The sequence below is a fragment of the Anser cygnoides genome, chromosome 2 (assembly GCF_040182565.1).
Source record: "Anser cygnoides isolate HZ-2024a breed goose chromosome 2, Taihu_goose_T2T_genome, whole genome shotgun sequence".
NCBI classification, from domain to species: Eukaryota; Metazoa; Chordata; class Aves; order Anseriformes; family Anatidae; genus Anser; species Anser cygnoides.
In genome coordinates, this window is record NC_089874.1 from 102,494,799 (window position 1) to 102,507,392 (window position 12,594).

The window sequence follows — 12,594 nt, forward strand, 5'->3', positions numbered from 1 at the left end:
TCTTCTGAAATTACATGCATATATTCATTGCTTTCAAAAGCTAAACAGGAGCCAGTTGTTTGTTTATTTATTTTTTATTTTATTTTATTTTATTTATTTTATTTTATTTTAATATTTTATTTTATATTTTAATTTTTCTGTAGCTATAAAAGGAGACAGTAGTCTTCTTTTCTTCAAGTAGTTAGTGCACTTGCATTGAAACTGTACCATCTGTTCCCTTCTCCATCTGTTGGAATCAAATCTCACTGTTTTTTTTTTTCTTGTCCAAAGAATACCTTAATCACCTGGTGGTGGGCTGTTCTCAGCAAGGAAAATGCAAAAAGTACATCTAGGTTTTATAACTTAGCTCCTCAGTTTGGTCCCATATCATCCCTATTTCCTGACCGCCCACATTCCACAAACATTCATTTTCTCCTGAGCAAATACTGGTGTTGTTTATGTTTGTTTCTTTTTGCTGTGAACCATCTAGTGCTCTCTGAAACAAAACCCAGCTGCATCTGAATATTTTTTGGTCCAGTGCCCAGCAGATAGGCAAGATAGGATGGAATAGGCAAGACTGTACTCCATAAAATACTCCCACTGTAGACCTTCACACCAAGCTTTACACAGTACCCTCTGCTTATGCCGTACACATGTTCTACATACATCTGTAGTTTTACGCGATTAGAAGTGCTGCTCTAGTCGAGTGTGACACTGCCCTCACTCATTTCAGACACTTGAGTCCCTCACCCTGAACATGAAATATTCACTTACATACTCTCACACATGCACACACACAATATGTTGCTGGAGTTGCAAGAATACCACAAGGGGACTGGAGGAGCCCACAAGCTAAGTGAAACACGGATCTAGATGGTCTTTTCTAAAATCTGACATCCCCAAGTAGTGTGAAAGTAAACCACTGGTCTGAGCACTAAGAAAACTAACTGGAAAGGACATGTTTAGAATTGTATGTATAACCTTATTTCCTCCAAACAAAATTGTTTCACGTCAAAAGAGATGAGCATGAACAAATATGAATGTCTCCTGGGACAAGTATGGGATAGAAGTGTGATGGCTGAACAGAAGTCTCCCCTTGCCTGGTACAATTGAATGATGGGCAAAAAGCAGATGAGGAGTGTGATAGGTTAAGGAAACATCTGTGAATACCTAAAACAGTAAACTCTTTAAGCAGCAAATGTGGAAAAATTCGGTTTGTCATGGGACTTAGGATGAAATAGGCACTGTTGAAACAGAGGTGTTAGCAGTGCCCCCAAACAATATCTCATGGCCAGGGGACTCTGATTCTGAAAAATTATGAACAGTGTCATGGTCAGGAAGCACAAGGAACTTTCAATTTCAGCCTCTAAAATAGAGGGTTAGCAGGGTCTAATTTCTTTGTTACTCCATCCTTATTTAAGTTTTCTTGGAACAACTCTAACATTTCTGCTGTAAAAATCCTGTTTGCTCTTGTCATGCATCGCTATGATTTTTATTTCCCTCTTGATTTTTGATAACTCCTGGACATCGTTTATGTTTGTTGTCATTTCGGTAGTGTTTCCCAATATATTCTTTCTCCTTCTTTTATTTATTTATTTATTTATTGATACATCAGCATAGCTAAGTGAAACAGGGATGATTAGAATATACTGCCTTGTGGGGCTAATTTCAGTGCAGTTTCAGAAGAGCTTTTTTTTTTTTTTTCTGTATGTGCATTTTGAGATTTTTTAAGTCAGTTTTTCTCTTCCTTACTTATTAACTTAATGAGTGATGATTTTGTTGTCAATATGGTGCAATAAGAGTAAAACATTGAATAACATCAGAAATAATGTCTTCTTAACTGTACTTAGCCACAAACATTAAGGTACATCTAAAATTACATTTCTTCCTTCTGAGGTTTTAAAACACTTGAATTTAAGGAACCATGTCAAAGAATATTTTTAGCTTATAAATTCCCACACAAAATGTAGTTAGAACTTTCCAAGCAGTCATTTTGGCATGTCATTTGAAGTAACTTTAACAGTTTATAGATGCAGACAGAATAGAACACGAGTACAAATGATTAAGGCCAAGTGGGGGAATCAATAACACTTTTAATTATGGCATTTTAAAGGACAATGTTACAACACAAAGCTCTTTTTTACATGCCTCTGAGTGTTTTGTGGTGAATTTTGTAGTAGAAAACACACATAAAGAAACAAGAGTTTGTATGACTTGGCTCTTGCAGAAAACTGAGAGTAATCAAGAAGAAAGTATTCTAGAGAGGATTATCTAAGGGATGCACTGATTTCAGGTTATGAGACATATATCTTTAATACTTTCTCATTTTAAAGTTATTAAACTATTCATTTCATATATATATATATTTAATACTCTGTTGTTGTTTAGGTCTACTTTGGTATTCTGCATAAACTGGTTTCAGGAGTCACAGCAAACATGTAATATCCATGTGACTGTTTAACTGGACTCAAAAGTCTAATGCGAGTCTATATATTTTCTTAAGGCAAAACTTAAGGTCTGGAGTCCTGAGCATGAGTGGCTTGATAAGACCAGACATTAGCAAGCGAGTTATGCACCAACAGAGGATTCACTGATGACAAGTAAAAAACCGTTATTTACATTTTTTTCCTTAGTTTCCATTCGGAGTGGCAGAATTCCTTTCCGGTGAATGAAATCAGAAGAAGTTGTTTCAGCTTCTGCTCCAATATTTGTTCTCACAAGGTGAGAGACTGGATTAAATTGGATTTTATTCTATTCTATTTCTGGTCATTGGAACAGGTTGCCCAGGGAGGTGGTGGAGTTACCGTCCCTGGGGGTGTTTAAAGGAAAGGTTGGTTGTGGTACTTAGGGGCATGGTTTAATGTGTAATATTGGTAGTAGGTGGACAGTTGGTCTAGATGATCTTGGAGGTCTTTTTCAACCTTAATGATTGTATGATTCTGTGATTCCAAGTCTACCAACAGCTGTTTCTGACCCGACTACTTCTACTGCTTCCTTTGATGCTGGAGTCAACACCAGAGAAAACAAACAAAAACCCAACAACAACAAAAAAAAAACACAATAAAACATCAGTTTAAACTGACTACATCTGTTTTGTGCAATGATGTAGCAAGCATATTATTTTCTGAGAATGTTTTTTTTTTATGCTTTATTTTCCCTTCTTGCAGGATCTTAGCCAGAAGACTTGCCGTCTGTATGTTGTGGTGGTGAAAAGGGTTTGTTAATACTGGGGCCCTGTATCCTAGCTGAATAAAAGTTAAGAGAAATCTGATCTGGGAGTTCAAGCTCACTCCTGTTACCTCTTCAAGTCTGTGCCAACGTAGCTGGTGATGCTTCTAATGGGAATCACAAGCCACCATAGTAGATTAGACAGCAAACAGCAGTTAATTACCAAGGCTGTGGTACTTGCAAGGACCTCAGTGGAGAAACTCACCCTTTCAATTTGTTAAATGTTTGCTACAGGCCTCTGAAAACTCTATCTGGAGACAGATGTCATTTTTTTTTTTTTTTTTAGTGCTGGTTTCTCATTTTTGTTTTCATTTGCAGTAAAAGATTACTTTTAATTGAATAGAAAGCTGCACAATTTCTTTCTGCTTGCTTTTCTTGCAGGCAAAATCACTAGTATGGAAGCCAGCCCAGAGGAGGCATGTGAACAGAGTTGATTGATTGTATAGTCTTCCGTGTGAGATTGAGATGAATGTGATAGAAAATGGTGAGTTTTGGAAATGTTACTGAACTCTCATCTACAAATATTCTTGCTTGAGAGTGATTATGCTGTTGATTTGAGAGCAAAGTTGTATATGTTTGAATACTTAGCATTCAGATACTGCATAATTTAAAATTAATCTTATATTATTAAGTTATTAAAAAAGAAAGCAGGAAACAGACTGTAATTTTTCCTTATTGCTGGATTCAGACCATTTCTGAACACGAATCATGTCTTTTTTTTTTCATAGACTAGGGCTAAAGTTTAGGTCAAAAAATTTTTGTCTCCAAGTAGCCATTAATAGTTTAGTGTATGAGAATATGAAGACCTTGCTATGTAGACCTCTATCTTCTGTTTGTTCTGTGTGTAAACAATTCCTATACCTCTAAATTATAATTTATAAATTATATATATATTTATATATATATTCATAATATATATATATTATGTATATAAACGTATAATATATATAAATATATATAGAAACTCATAATTTATAAACAGAGAATGGTGTTGTCATTCTTAGAAATGAGTGTCTAGAGAATGACTTTTACATTCTGAGCAGCAAAATTTTACCAAGTGTGGTGGTTTTACCGTGCTAGGCAGCTGAACACCACAACCACTCTCTTCCTCTCCCTCCTTAGATGAGGAAGGGAAGAAGTAAAGGAAAGAACAACTCACGGGTTGAGATAAGGGTGATTTAATTAAAGGAAAAAAAATAATTATTAAGGAAAGATTATTATTAATTAAACAATTTAACTAAACAATTAACAATTTAACTAAAGGAGAAAAAGGAAAGGGGAAAAGGGAGGGGGAAAGGGAAAACTAAGCGAAACAAGCAAAGGCTATGTGGAAGTGCAGAAGAAAGAAATTACTCTCTACTTCCCACAAATGAGCGATGCTTGACCATGTCCTTGAAGCAGGGCCTCAACGTATGTAGCCGGTGTTCGGGAGGAGGACAGACGTCTTCACAACGAGAGCCCACCCCTCCCCTCTTCCTCCTTTTTCCACCTTTTATTGCTGAGTGTGACATCATATGGTATGGAATATCCCTGTGGTTGGTTTAGGTCAGCTGCCCTGGTGATGTTTCTTTTCTCACATCTTTGCCCATCCCCAGGGGAATTAGGGAGAGTCCTGATGCTGTGCCAGCACTGCTCAGCAGCAGACACAACACTGGTGTGATACCATTGCTGTTTTAGCTACGAGTGCAGAGCACAGCACTGTATGGGCTGCTGCAGGGAAAGTTAACATCCCAGCCCGACCCAGTACACCAAGTGATTTGGCTTATTGCAATCATATTACTAGTAGTACATAAATGTTTTCTAAAATGACAACTGTTCTAGGATAGGTATTTATAATAAGCAATTGTTAGATATTTGAAAGGCAAATTATTAATAAATATCCACTTAATTGAAAGGTTAAAAAAAAAGTCTTTGATCAAGAATATAACTTCTGCCTGGTTATTTGTATGAGAGAGTTTACTTCTAAAGAAATTGGAATTATCTGCATTGCTGAAAACTTTCAAGACAGCAATCCTTTATATGTGGAATGTATTGTTAAGATATTGGATATTTCCAGAGTTTACGTGTAATTAATTAGGTGACAAAAAAAGGTCAATATGACTTTCTTCCTCTCCTTTGTCTTGCTTTCCCTTACTAGCCTAACATTGCAAAACAATACTTTGGTTGGCCAATGTATGGCTTGCAAAAGTTCAGTCCAAAATATTAGTCTGATGAAGTTACAAAATCTGAATATGAGATAATTTAATGGTAAGTATGCTTAATCAACTGTGTAACACATGGAACATATGCTTAAACAGATGTGTATCTATGTACTAGGTCAAATTACTTATTTCTTCCAAAGAAAAAGAAAAGGTTATAAAAAAAGTCTGATTTCTCAAAGATTAAAGAATACTTATGGTCTCTATCAACCTTTTTCAAACATAAAATAGAAAGTTTATTTGGTTGGAAATTAATTTACAGATTTAGAAGTATGGTTCTAATATAGACAATTTAGGAACTTCACAGTGTTACTAAATGGATTTAAATTCTCATACAAAGGAAGCCACATCTTTTATGGCTGTCAGTTTTCAATGGACTATCATAACAATAATATATTTTTTCAAAAAAAAAAAAAAGTGTTGATTTGTATACTTCATTTTAAACTATATATATATACATATATAATAATATAAAATTGAATGTGCTTAAGTAATAGAACATCATGAATGTGCAGTTATAGACAATGTTTGTCAAAATGTGGAGTGTGCTGGGAGGTGGGAAAGGAGGACAAATTGATTACCATTGTGTTGAATTTAAACAAGCTTAGACTTAACCAAGCTACTACAAGAGCCTATTACCACCTGATACAAAGCTTGTTCATCTAGGTGCTGTAGTTTCTTGCAGTTTCACAATGGAGTAAGTGCATTGGCTTTTCCTTCAAATTGGTAAAAGTGTTGCAGGGAGACAACACAAAGTCCAAGGCTGTTTATAACCAAAAACTAAAAAAAATGTGTATAAATTAGATTATAAAAACAGAGTTGCAGTTTATAGTTGCAAATATTGAAGACTAATGTTGGTGCCACAAGAATTACGATTTAATTTACTTCCTCTGTTTTGAATGCAACAAATCTTGACCAAAAAATACCTGTTACAGTAAAATAAAATGCTTCCAGCTGCATGTACTTTGTTCTTAACCACTGTTCTGTCCCCAGAGAGTTTAAATGAGAACTGAAATGCATCTTGCTAGACTGTCTAGCTGAATTAAGCATTTTAAAAGACCCAGGATCAGTGGGTGTGATTTTGATGATTCTTCGCTCTCCAAATAAGGGACTGACTGTAAACAAATGTTGCCATGCAGCACTTAAGAAGTTAAAACACGAGAAGCCAAGCAACCACCTAGCTCATGCTCTTACTGATTCTTCAGCAAGCTTGTTCCTTCTATGATGCCTACACAATACTGCCTACTGCTAACTGTTTGGCAGGCAGCAAGTCACACATTCTGTCTCAAACATATTTTTATGTTATTGCTGCTTTTTCCTTCCTCTTTCTTGACCTTACCCATCTGCATGTTGTGCCTATCAGTTTTGTCATTAGCTCAGACCGTGATCCTTAAACACATGGGTAAATTTAATGTGTTATGTACACCTTTTTGTAGGTTCTAGCTTGTGAGAGTGCTATTTATGTGTGTGTAAATATACATATATATATATATATAATATATATATATATATATATAACTGAATCACAGAATGGCTGAGGTTGGAAGGGACCTCTAAAGATCATCTAGTCCAACCCCCCTGCCAAGAAGGATCACCTAGAGCACATTGTGCCAGATGGCATCCACGCAGGTTTTGAATATATCCAGAGAAGGAGACTTCACAACCTCTCTGGGCAACCTGTTCCCTGTTCTCTGGCACCTTCACAGTAAAGAAGTGCCTTCTCATATTCAGATGGAAATTCTTGTGCTTCAGTTTGTGCCCATTGCCTCTTGTCCTGTCTCTGGGCACAACTGTAGAGTCTGATTCCATCCTCTTGACAATTTCTCTTCAGATATTTATATACATTGATGAGGTCTCCCCTCAGTCTTCTCTTTTCCAGGCTAAACAGGCCCAGTTCTCTCAGCATGTCCTCATATGACAGGTGCTCCAGTCCCCTAATCACCTAATTTTTATATATATATATATATATATATTTATTGCTGGCATTGCTGCTTGGTTTACTTTTTAAGAATGCCTTATAATCTAACTTTAGGAACAAGATGGCACTGTGAAAGGCATTTTACAAATGCTGAAAAAATGGTCACATGATCTCATCTTCTATCTCTGTTATTCTATACACCATAAGATAGTTAACATTGCAGTAAGATAATCTTTCAGTTAACACCGTACTTACTCTTGCCTGCTTTTCTTAAGTTTTTAGGTTCTATTAATTGTGATATAAGGTTTTATCCATCCAGTTTTATGTGTTTTGATTTTTTCATGTCTGGAATTACACAATCTATGAAAATTTGATTTCTCAGAGCAGTTCCTGATGCCATTCTCTTTGAAACCCAAACCATGGAATTATCATAGGAAGTACAGAAATACCTCATCATAGGTGGCAATATGAGATAACTTTTGTCTGCTTATTTTCAATTTTTAAACTACTGAGCCAGAAGCTAAAATTACAATCCAGTTTCTAACATCATTGCTTTCAATTATTTTTGACTTATGTTAGTTTTACATACAACCACAACCATCTTTTTCAATATGCAGAGTTGGGAATTAAGTGAGCAGGTGTAATTCTACTTATAAGAATGAGGGAGATGAGACTTAACAAAAACCCTGAACATTTCTTGCCTGCTTGAACTGGAAGTCCACTTACACTCTGTCTGCAGTACAGACAGCATACAAACTACAGAGCACAATAGTTCCATTTTTACACACTACAATATCTTTGTAGTATGTGGTTTTTGCTTTGCCTATATTGATGAATAATTTTGAATTATTATAATGTAATGTATACATACTCACATGCATATATATTGGCATCTGTTATTTGCTTTCCATAAAATTATCTCCTTGCTCACAGTCATAAGTATGTTAATAGTATTAAACATTCAGTAAAATTTGGCATCTGGAATCATTTGACTTTCACAGTAGATCAATAAAACACCTCCTTCAAATACTTCTGAACAGACTACACCTCCAGGAAATGTAATGAAGTCAAAGGTACAATAATTAAATAGGAAATCTAGGGCTTTTGCATTTTAATTTTATTGAAAATTAATACAGAAATTTTATCTTCTTATTCAAATATAATTATCTCAAAAACAAACACTTCTTTTAGGTTAGACAAACACTGAATAATGAAAATATGCTTGAATAGATAATCTTTTTAGCCCATGTACTAATACAAGTCTTTCTGAAAAAAACAGGATTTCTTATATCAAAGTTGTCCCACAAAGGTGTTCCAAAACACTTCATTAGGAGTAAGAAACTGGAAAATCACTATCAAATTATAGCATAAGCCCTCATGAACTTTTCTATTTGCAATTCTTGCACCTAGCCATGAGTTCATGAAGGCTTTCCCTTGTAAACCACAGGGTAAATTAGTTGAATGTGTAAACTGCAATTTTTACTCATTACTTTTATCACAGTTTTTAGCAGAGCAGCATTTTAGGCTGGAATGAAATATGAAACAATCATTTTATAGTGTCCAAACTTGTAGGACGAAGTTATGCTTTTGGGATTTTTTATTTTTATTTTAATACCACCATTGAGCTTGAAACACCAAATTAAACATGTACTTCATAGAATCCCCTGAGAAATCCAACCTACAAGTATGGTCACTCAAATGATATTATCTGTGCCCGTACAAAAACATTTTCCAAACAAAGCTCTTACTTAGGTGAAAAGCATCAAGGTAGGGTCTTCCCACCCTTAGTCTCTCTTTGCTTCATTAGCAAAAAAGGATAATTGAAACAAATATCCCCTTAGTTCCATGACTTTCCTTTTTTTTTTTTTTTTTTTTTTTTTTTTTGATTACTTACAGGAAAGACTAAGCCAAATATTGAGAAAAGTGAAGGGAAGTACTGGAAGTAATACTGGATAAATGAGAGGAATGTAATGGGAGATGTTGGGTGAAACTGAAGGGAGAGAGGGCTGGAAACAACAGCCAGCCAACGCAAGGCAGCCAAACTCCGGGGCAAGCTAGGAACTGCAAGTCAGTGAAATGAAGTGTATTCTGCCCTGTTATAATAAACACATCCAAATTGCCCTGTATGTTACTCTGCTTTTTATTTATGATGAAAATAAACTAAAAAGAGCGGTAAATGTTGATGATTTCTACTAAAGTTGAGTTAGCTTTTTGTGGTCTAGACATCCTAATTAGCAGTATCCAGACTCAGGCAGCAGTGCTCTAGAGAACATAAAGACTGCTATTTCCATACAAATACATGTGTATGCACACAGGCACAAACAAAATCTGTTACAAAGCAGCCATTTTACCCTGGAGCAAGGCTATTCCACCTGCAAAAAAGAACATTTTGTTTTACTATGGAATACTCACTTTCCCAGTGAAAGCACTGGCTTCAGTTCTACATATCAATCATCTAAACCTCACTTGCCTTTTCTTTCACTGCCTCTGCTCCTCTCAGCTGGGACTTCTGGCTAGTTCCTCCTGAAGATTTCATCTGGGGTATCTTGGACAGGAACAGTTATGATCCAGAGATGACTATGTTTCAGCAGCACAGATTTGAGGTCAAGCAAAACAGTGATTACTACTGGACAGATTTTCTCCAATGGATTTAACAGGCAAGTTTGAAACATCTCCTCTTTATATAAAAGCTCTTGATTTTGTTCATCCTCTTCTCTCTCAAGTTGTTCTATCAAGTTGCAACTAAATTCTATAACATGATGATTAGTCTGCATTTTTGTAATTTTCTACTTAAACTATATTTAAATTTTAAAAAATAACAAGCAGTTTAAATGTCCAGAGACCTTTTAAATGAACATCTAATGCATCAATATACAAGGTATTCATTTTATTTATTTTTTGATATACAGTCTTTCCCGTGCCTGAGTGGACATATGCAAAGTTTTGTTTGCTTGTTTGTTTCCTTGAAACACCCAGCACAAAAATTTCCAGAAAAATAGTGGATTCTTAAGAAGGAAAATTTAAAAGTCTTTTTAAAGCTTTTGATTAAGATGAAGGTAAGTAAGGGGTCAAAGTATGGATTTCTAGCACCTGTCTAGTTTCATCTGAAGACCACGACCTTCCAGTAATAATCCTAGAAGATATATTGAAAGAAATAATCCTTTGTATCTATCAGGACAGGAGATGCGAAGTTGAGGGATTCTGCAATTTAACAAATACGAAAACTAAAAAAAAGCCTAAGCTAGATTGATACAATTAATGCTTCACTGAGAATTCCTGTCAATTCAATCCTTCATAGAATCATAGAATGGTTTGGATTGGAAAGAACCTTAAAGATTACTTAATTCCAACCCCCCTACTAGACCAGGTTGCTCAAAGCCCCATCCAGCTTGGTCTAAAACACTTTCAGGGACGGGAAATCCACAGCTTCTCTGGGCAACCTGTTTCAGTGCCTCACCACCCTCAGACTAAATAATTTCTTCCCAATATTTAATCTAAATCTACCCGCTTTTAGTTTAAAGCTGTTACCCCTTGTCCTGTCATTATAGCCCCTGCCAAAGAGTCCCTCACCACCTTTCCTGTAGGCCCTTTTTTGGTACTGGAAGACCAGTCTGGAAGGCCTCCCGGGAGCCTTCTCTTCTTGAGGCTGAACAACCTCAACTCTCTCAGCCTGTCTTCATAAGAGAGGTGCTCCAGCCCTTTGATCATCTTTGCGGCCCTCCACTGGACTCGATCTAATACATCCATGTCCTTGTGCTGGGGGCCCCAGGGCTGAACACAATACTCCAGATGGGGGTCTCATGAGAGCGGAGTAGAGGGGGAAAATCACTGCCCTCGAGCTATTGGCCATGCTTCTTTTGATGCAGCCCAGGATATGGTTGGCTTTCTGGGCTGCAGGTGCACTTGGTGACTCATGTTGAGCTTCCTGTTAACCAACACCCACAGATTCTTCTCCTCAGGGCTGCTCTCAATCCAGTCTCCACACAGCCTGTATTTGAGTTTAGGATAGGCTTGGCCCAGATGCAGGACCATGCACTAGGCCTTGTTGAATTTCATGAAGTTTGCACAGGCCCACCTCTCAAGCCTCTTGAGGTCCCTCTGGATGACATCCCTTCCCTCTAGTGTGTTGACTGCACCACACAGCTTGGTGTCATTGGTAGGCTTGCTGAGGGTACACTCAACCCCACTGTCCGTGTCACTGACAAAGATATTAAACAGAACCAGTCCCAATATGGACCCTTGTGGAACACCACTTGTTACTAATCTCCACTTGGACATTGAGCCACTGACCACAACTCTTTGAGTGTTGCCATCCATCACTAAAAAGGAGTCTTTACTCACCAGTTGCTCCATCCATCAAATCCATGTCTCTCTGATTTAGAGACAAGGATATCATGTGGAACAGTGTCAAATGCTTTACACAAGTTCAGGTAGATGATGTCAGTTGCTCTTCCCCTTTACAGCAGTGCTGTAAACCCTTTGTAGAAGGTCACCAGATTTGTCAGAATATTAATAACAAAGGCTAATACACAGAGAACATGCTAGAATGGAGATGTCTAATGAGGTAACCAGGATGTCTAAGGGGGTACAGGATGTGTTGCTATCCTAATGACTTAAAAAAAGGATACAAATACACTTAAAATATGCACATTTAGGAGTCCATATTATATATATATATATACAGACACACATAAGCACTTGACAGCAGTACGAATAAATTGAATCTATAATTATAATGAAAAATGAAAACCCAGGGAAAATTAGCTTAAAAGATATACTCAACAAAATAAAACTTCTGCAAAATAATAATTTAGTGAGAGTGGTCAGGGATGAATAGAGGAGAGACATTCAATAGTATACAATGAATTACAGTTAGTTAGTATGTTTATAGTTTGAGGCAGTTCTGCTCAGGTTAACACAGTGGAGGCTGACGCCATAAACTAAGGAAGATCAGTACAGGTTTGGTATAATTTTACTATGCTGTATTGACAGACTACTATATACACTTCAGTACAAGATTAGCACTAATAAAGAAAGGGAGATCATGAAAGAATTATATAATCAGCTTGTAAGCTTATGAATTTGCTCAAAAAGAAAAACTGCAAAGCAAGGAGGTTTGGTTCATAAACTAAATATTAAAATGTATTTGGTAGATTGAAATGTGAAAAACAAGAGTTAAATGGCCTTTTGTTTGAAGGTCGGGTTTGAGAGTGAAATAGTTGAAAGGAAGAAAAGGTGTATTATTGACATAAATTACGTAGAAGTGTCTCT

At 36.3% G+C, this 12,594-nt stretch overlaps 1 long non-coding RNA gene across 1 annotated transcript; it reads left to right on the forward strand.

Annotated features, from left to right (window-relative positions):
* The first annotated feature begins 1,817 nt into the window (after positions 1 to 1,817).
* Positions 1,818 to 11,016, forward strand: LOC125184723 (uncharacterized). Its single transcript, XR_007169089.2, has 3 exons — positions 1,818 to 2,700; positions 3,589 to 3,691; positions 9,824 to 11,016. It is a non-coding gene; the product is annotated as an uncharacterized lncRNA (long non-coding RNA).
* The last annotated feature ends 1,578 nt before the right edge of the window (positions 11,017 to 12,594 follow it).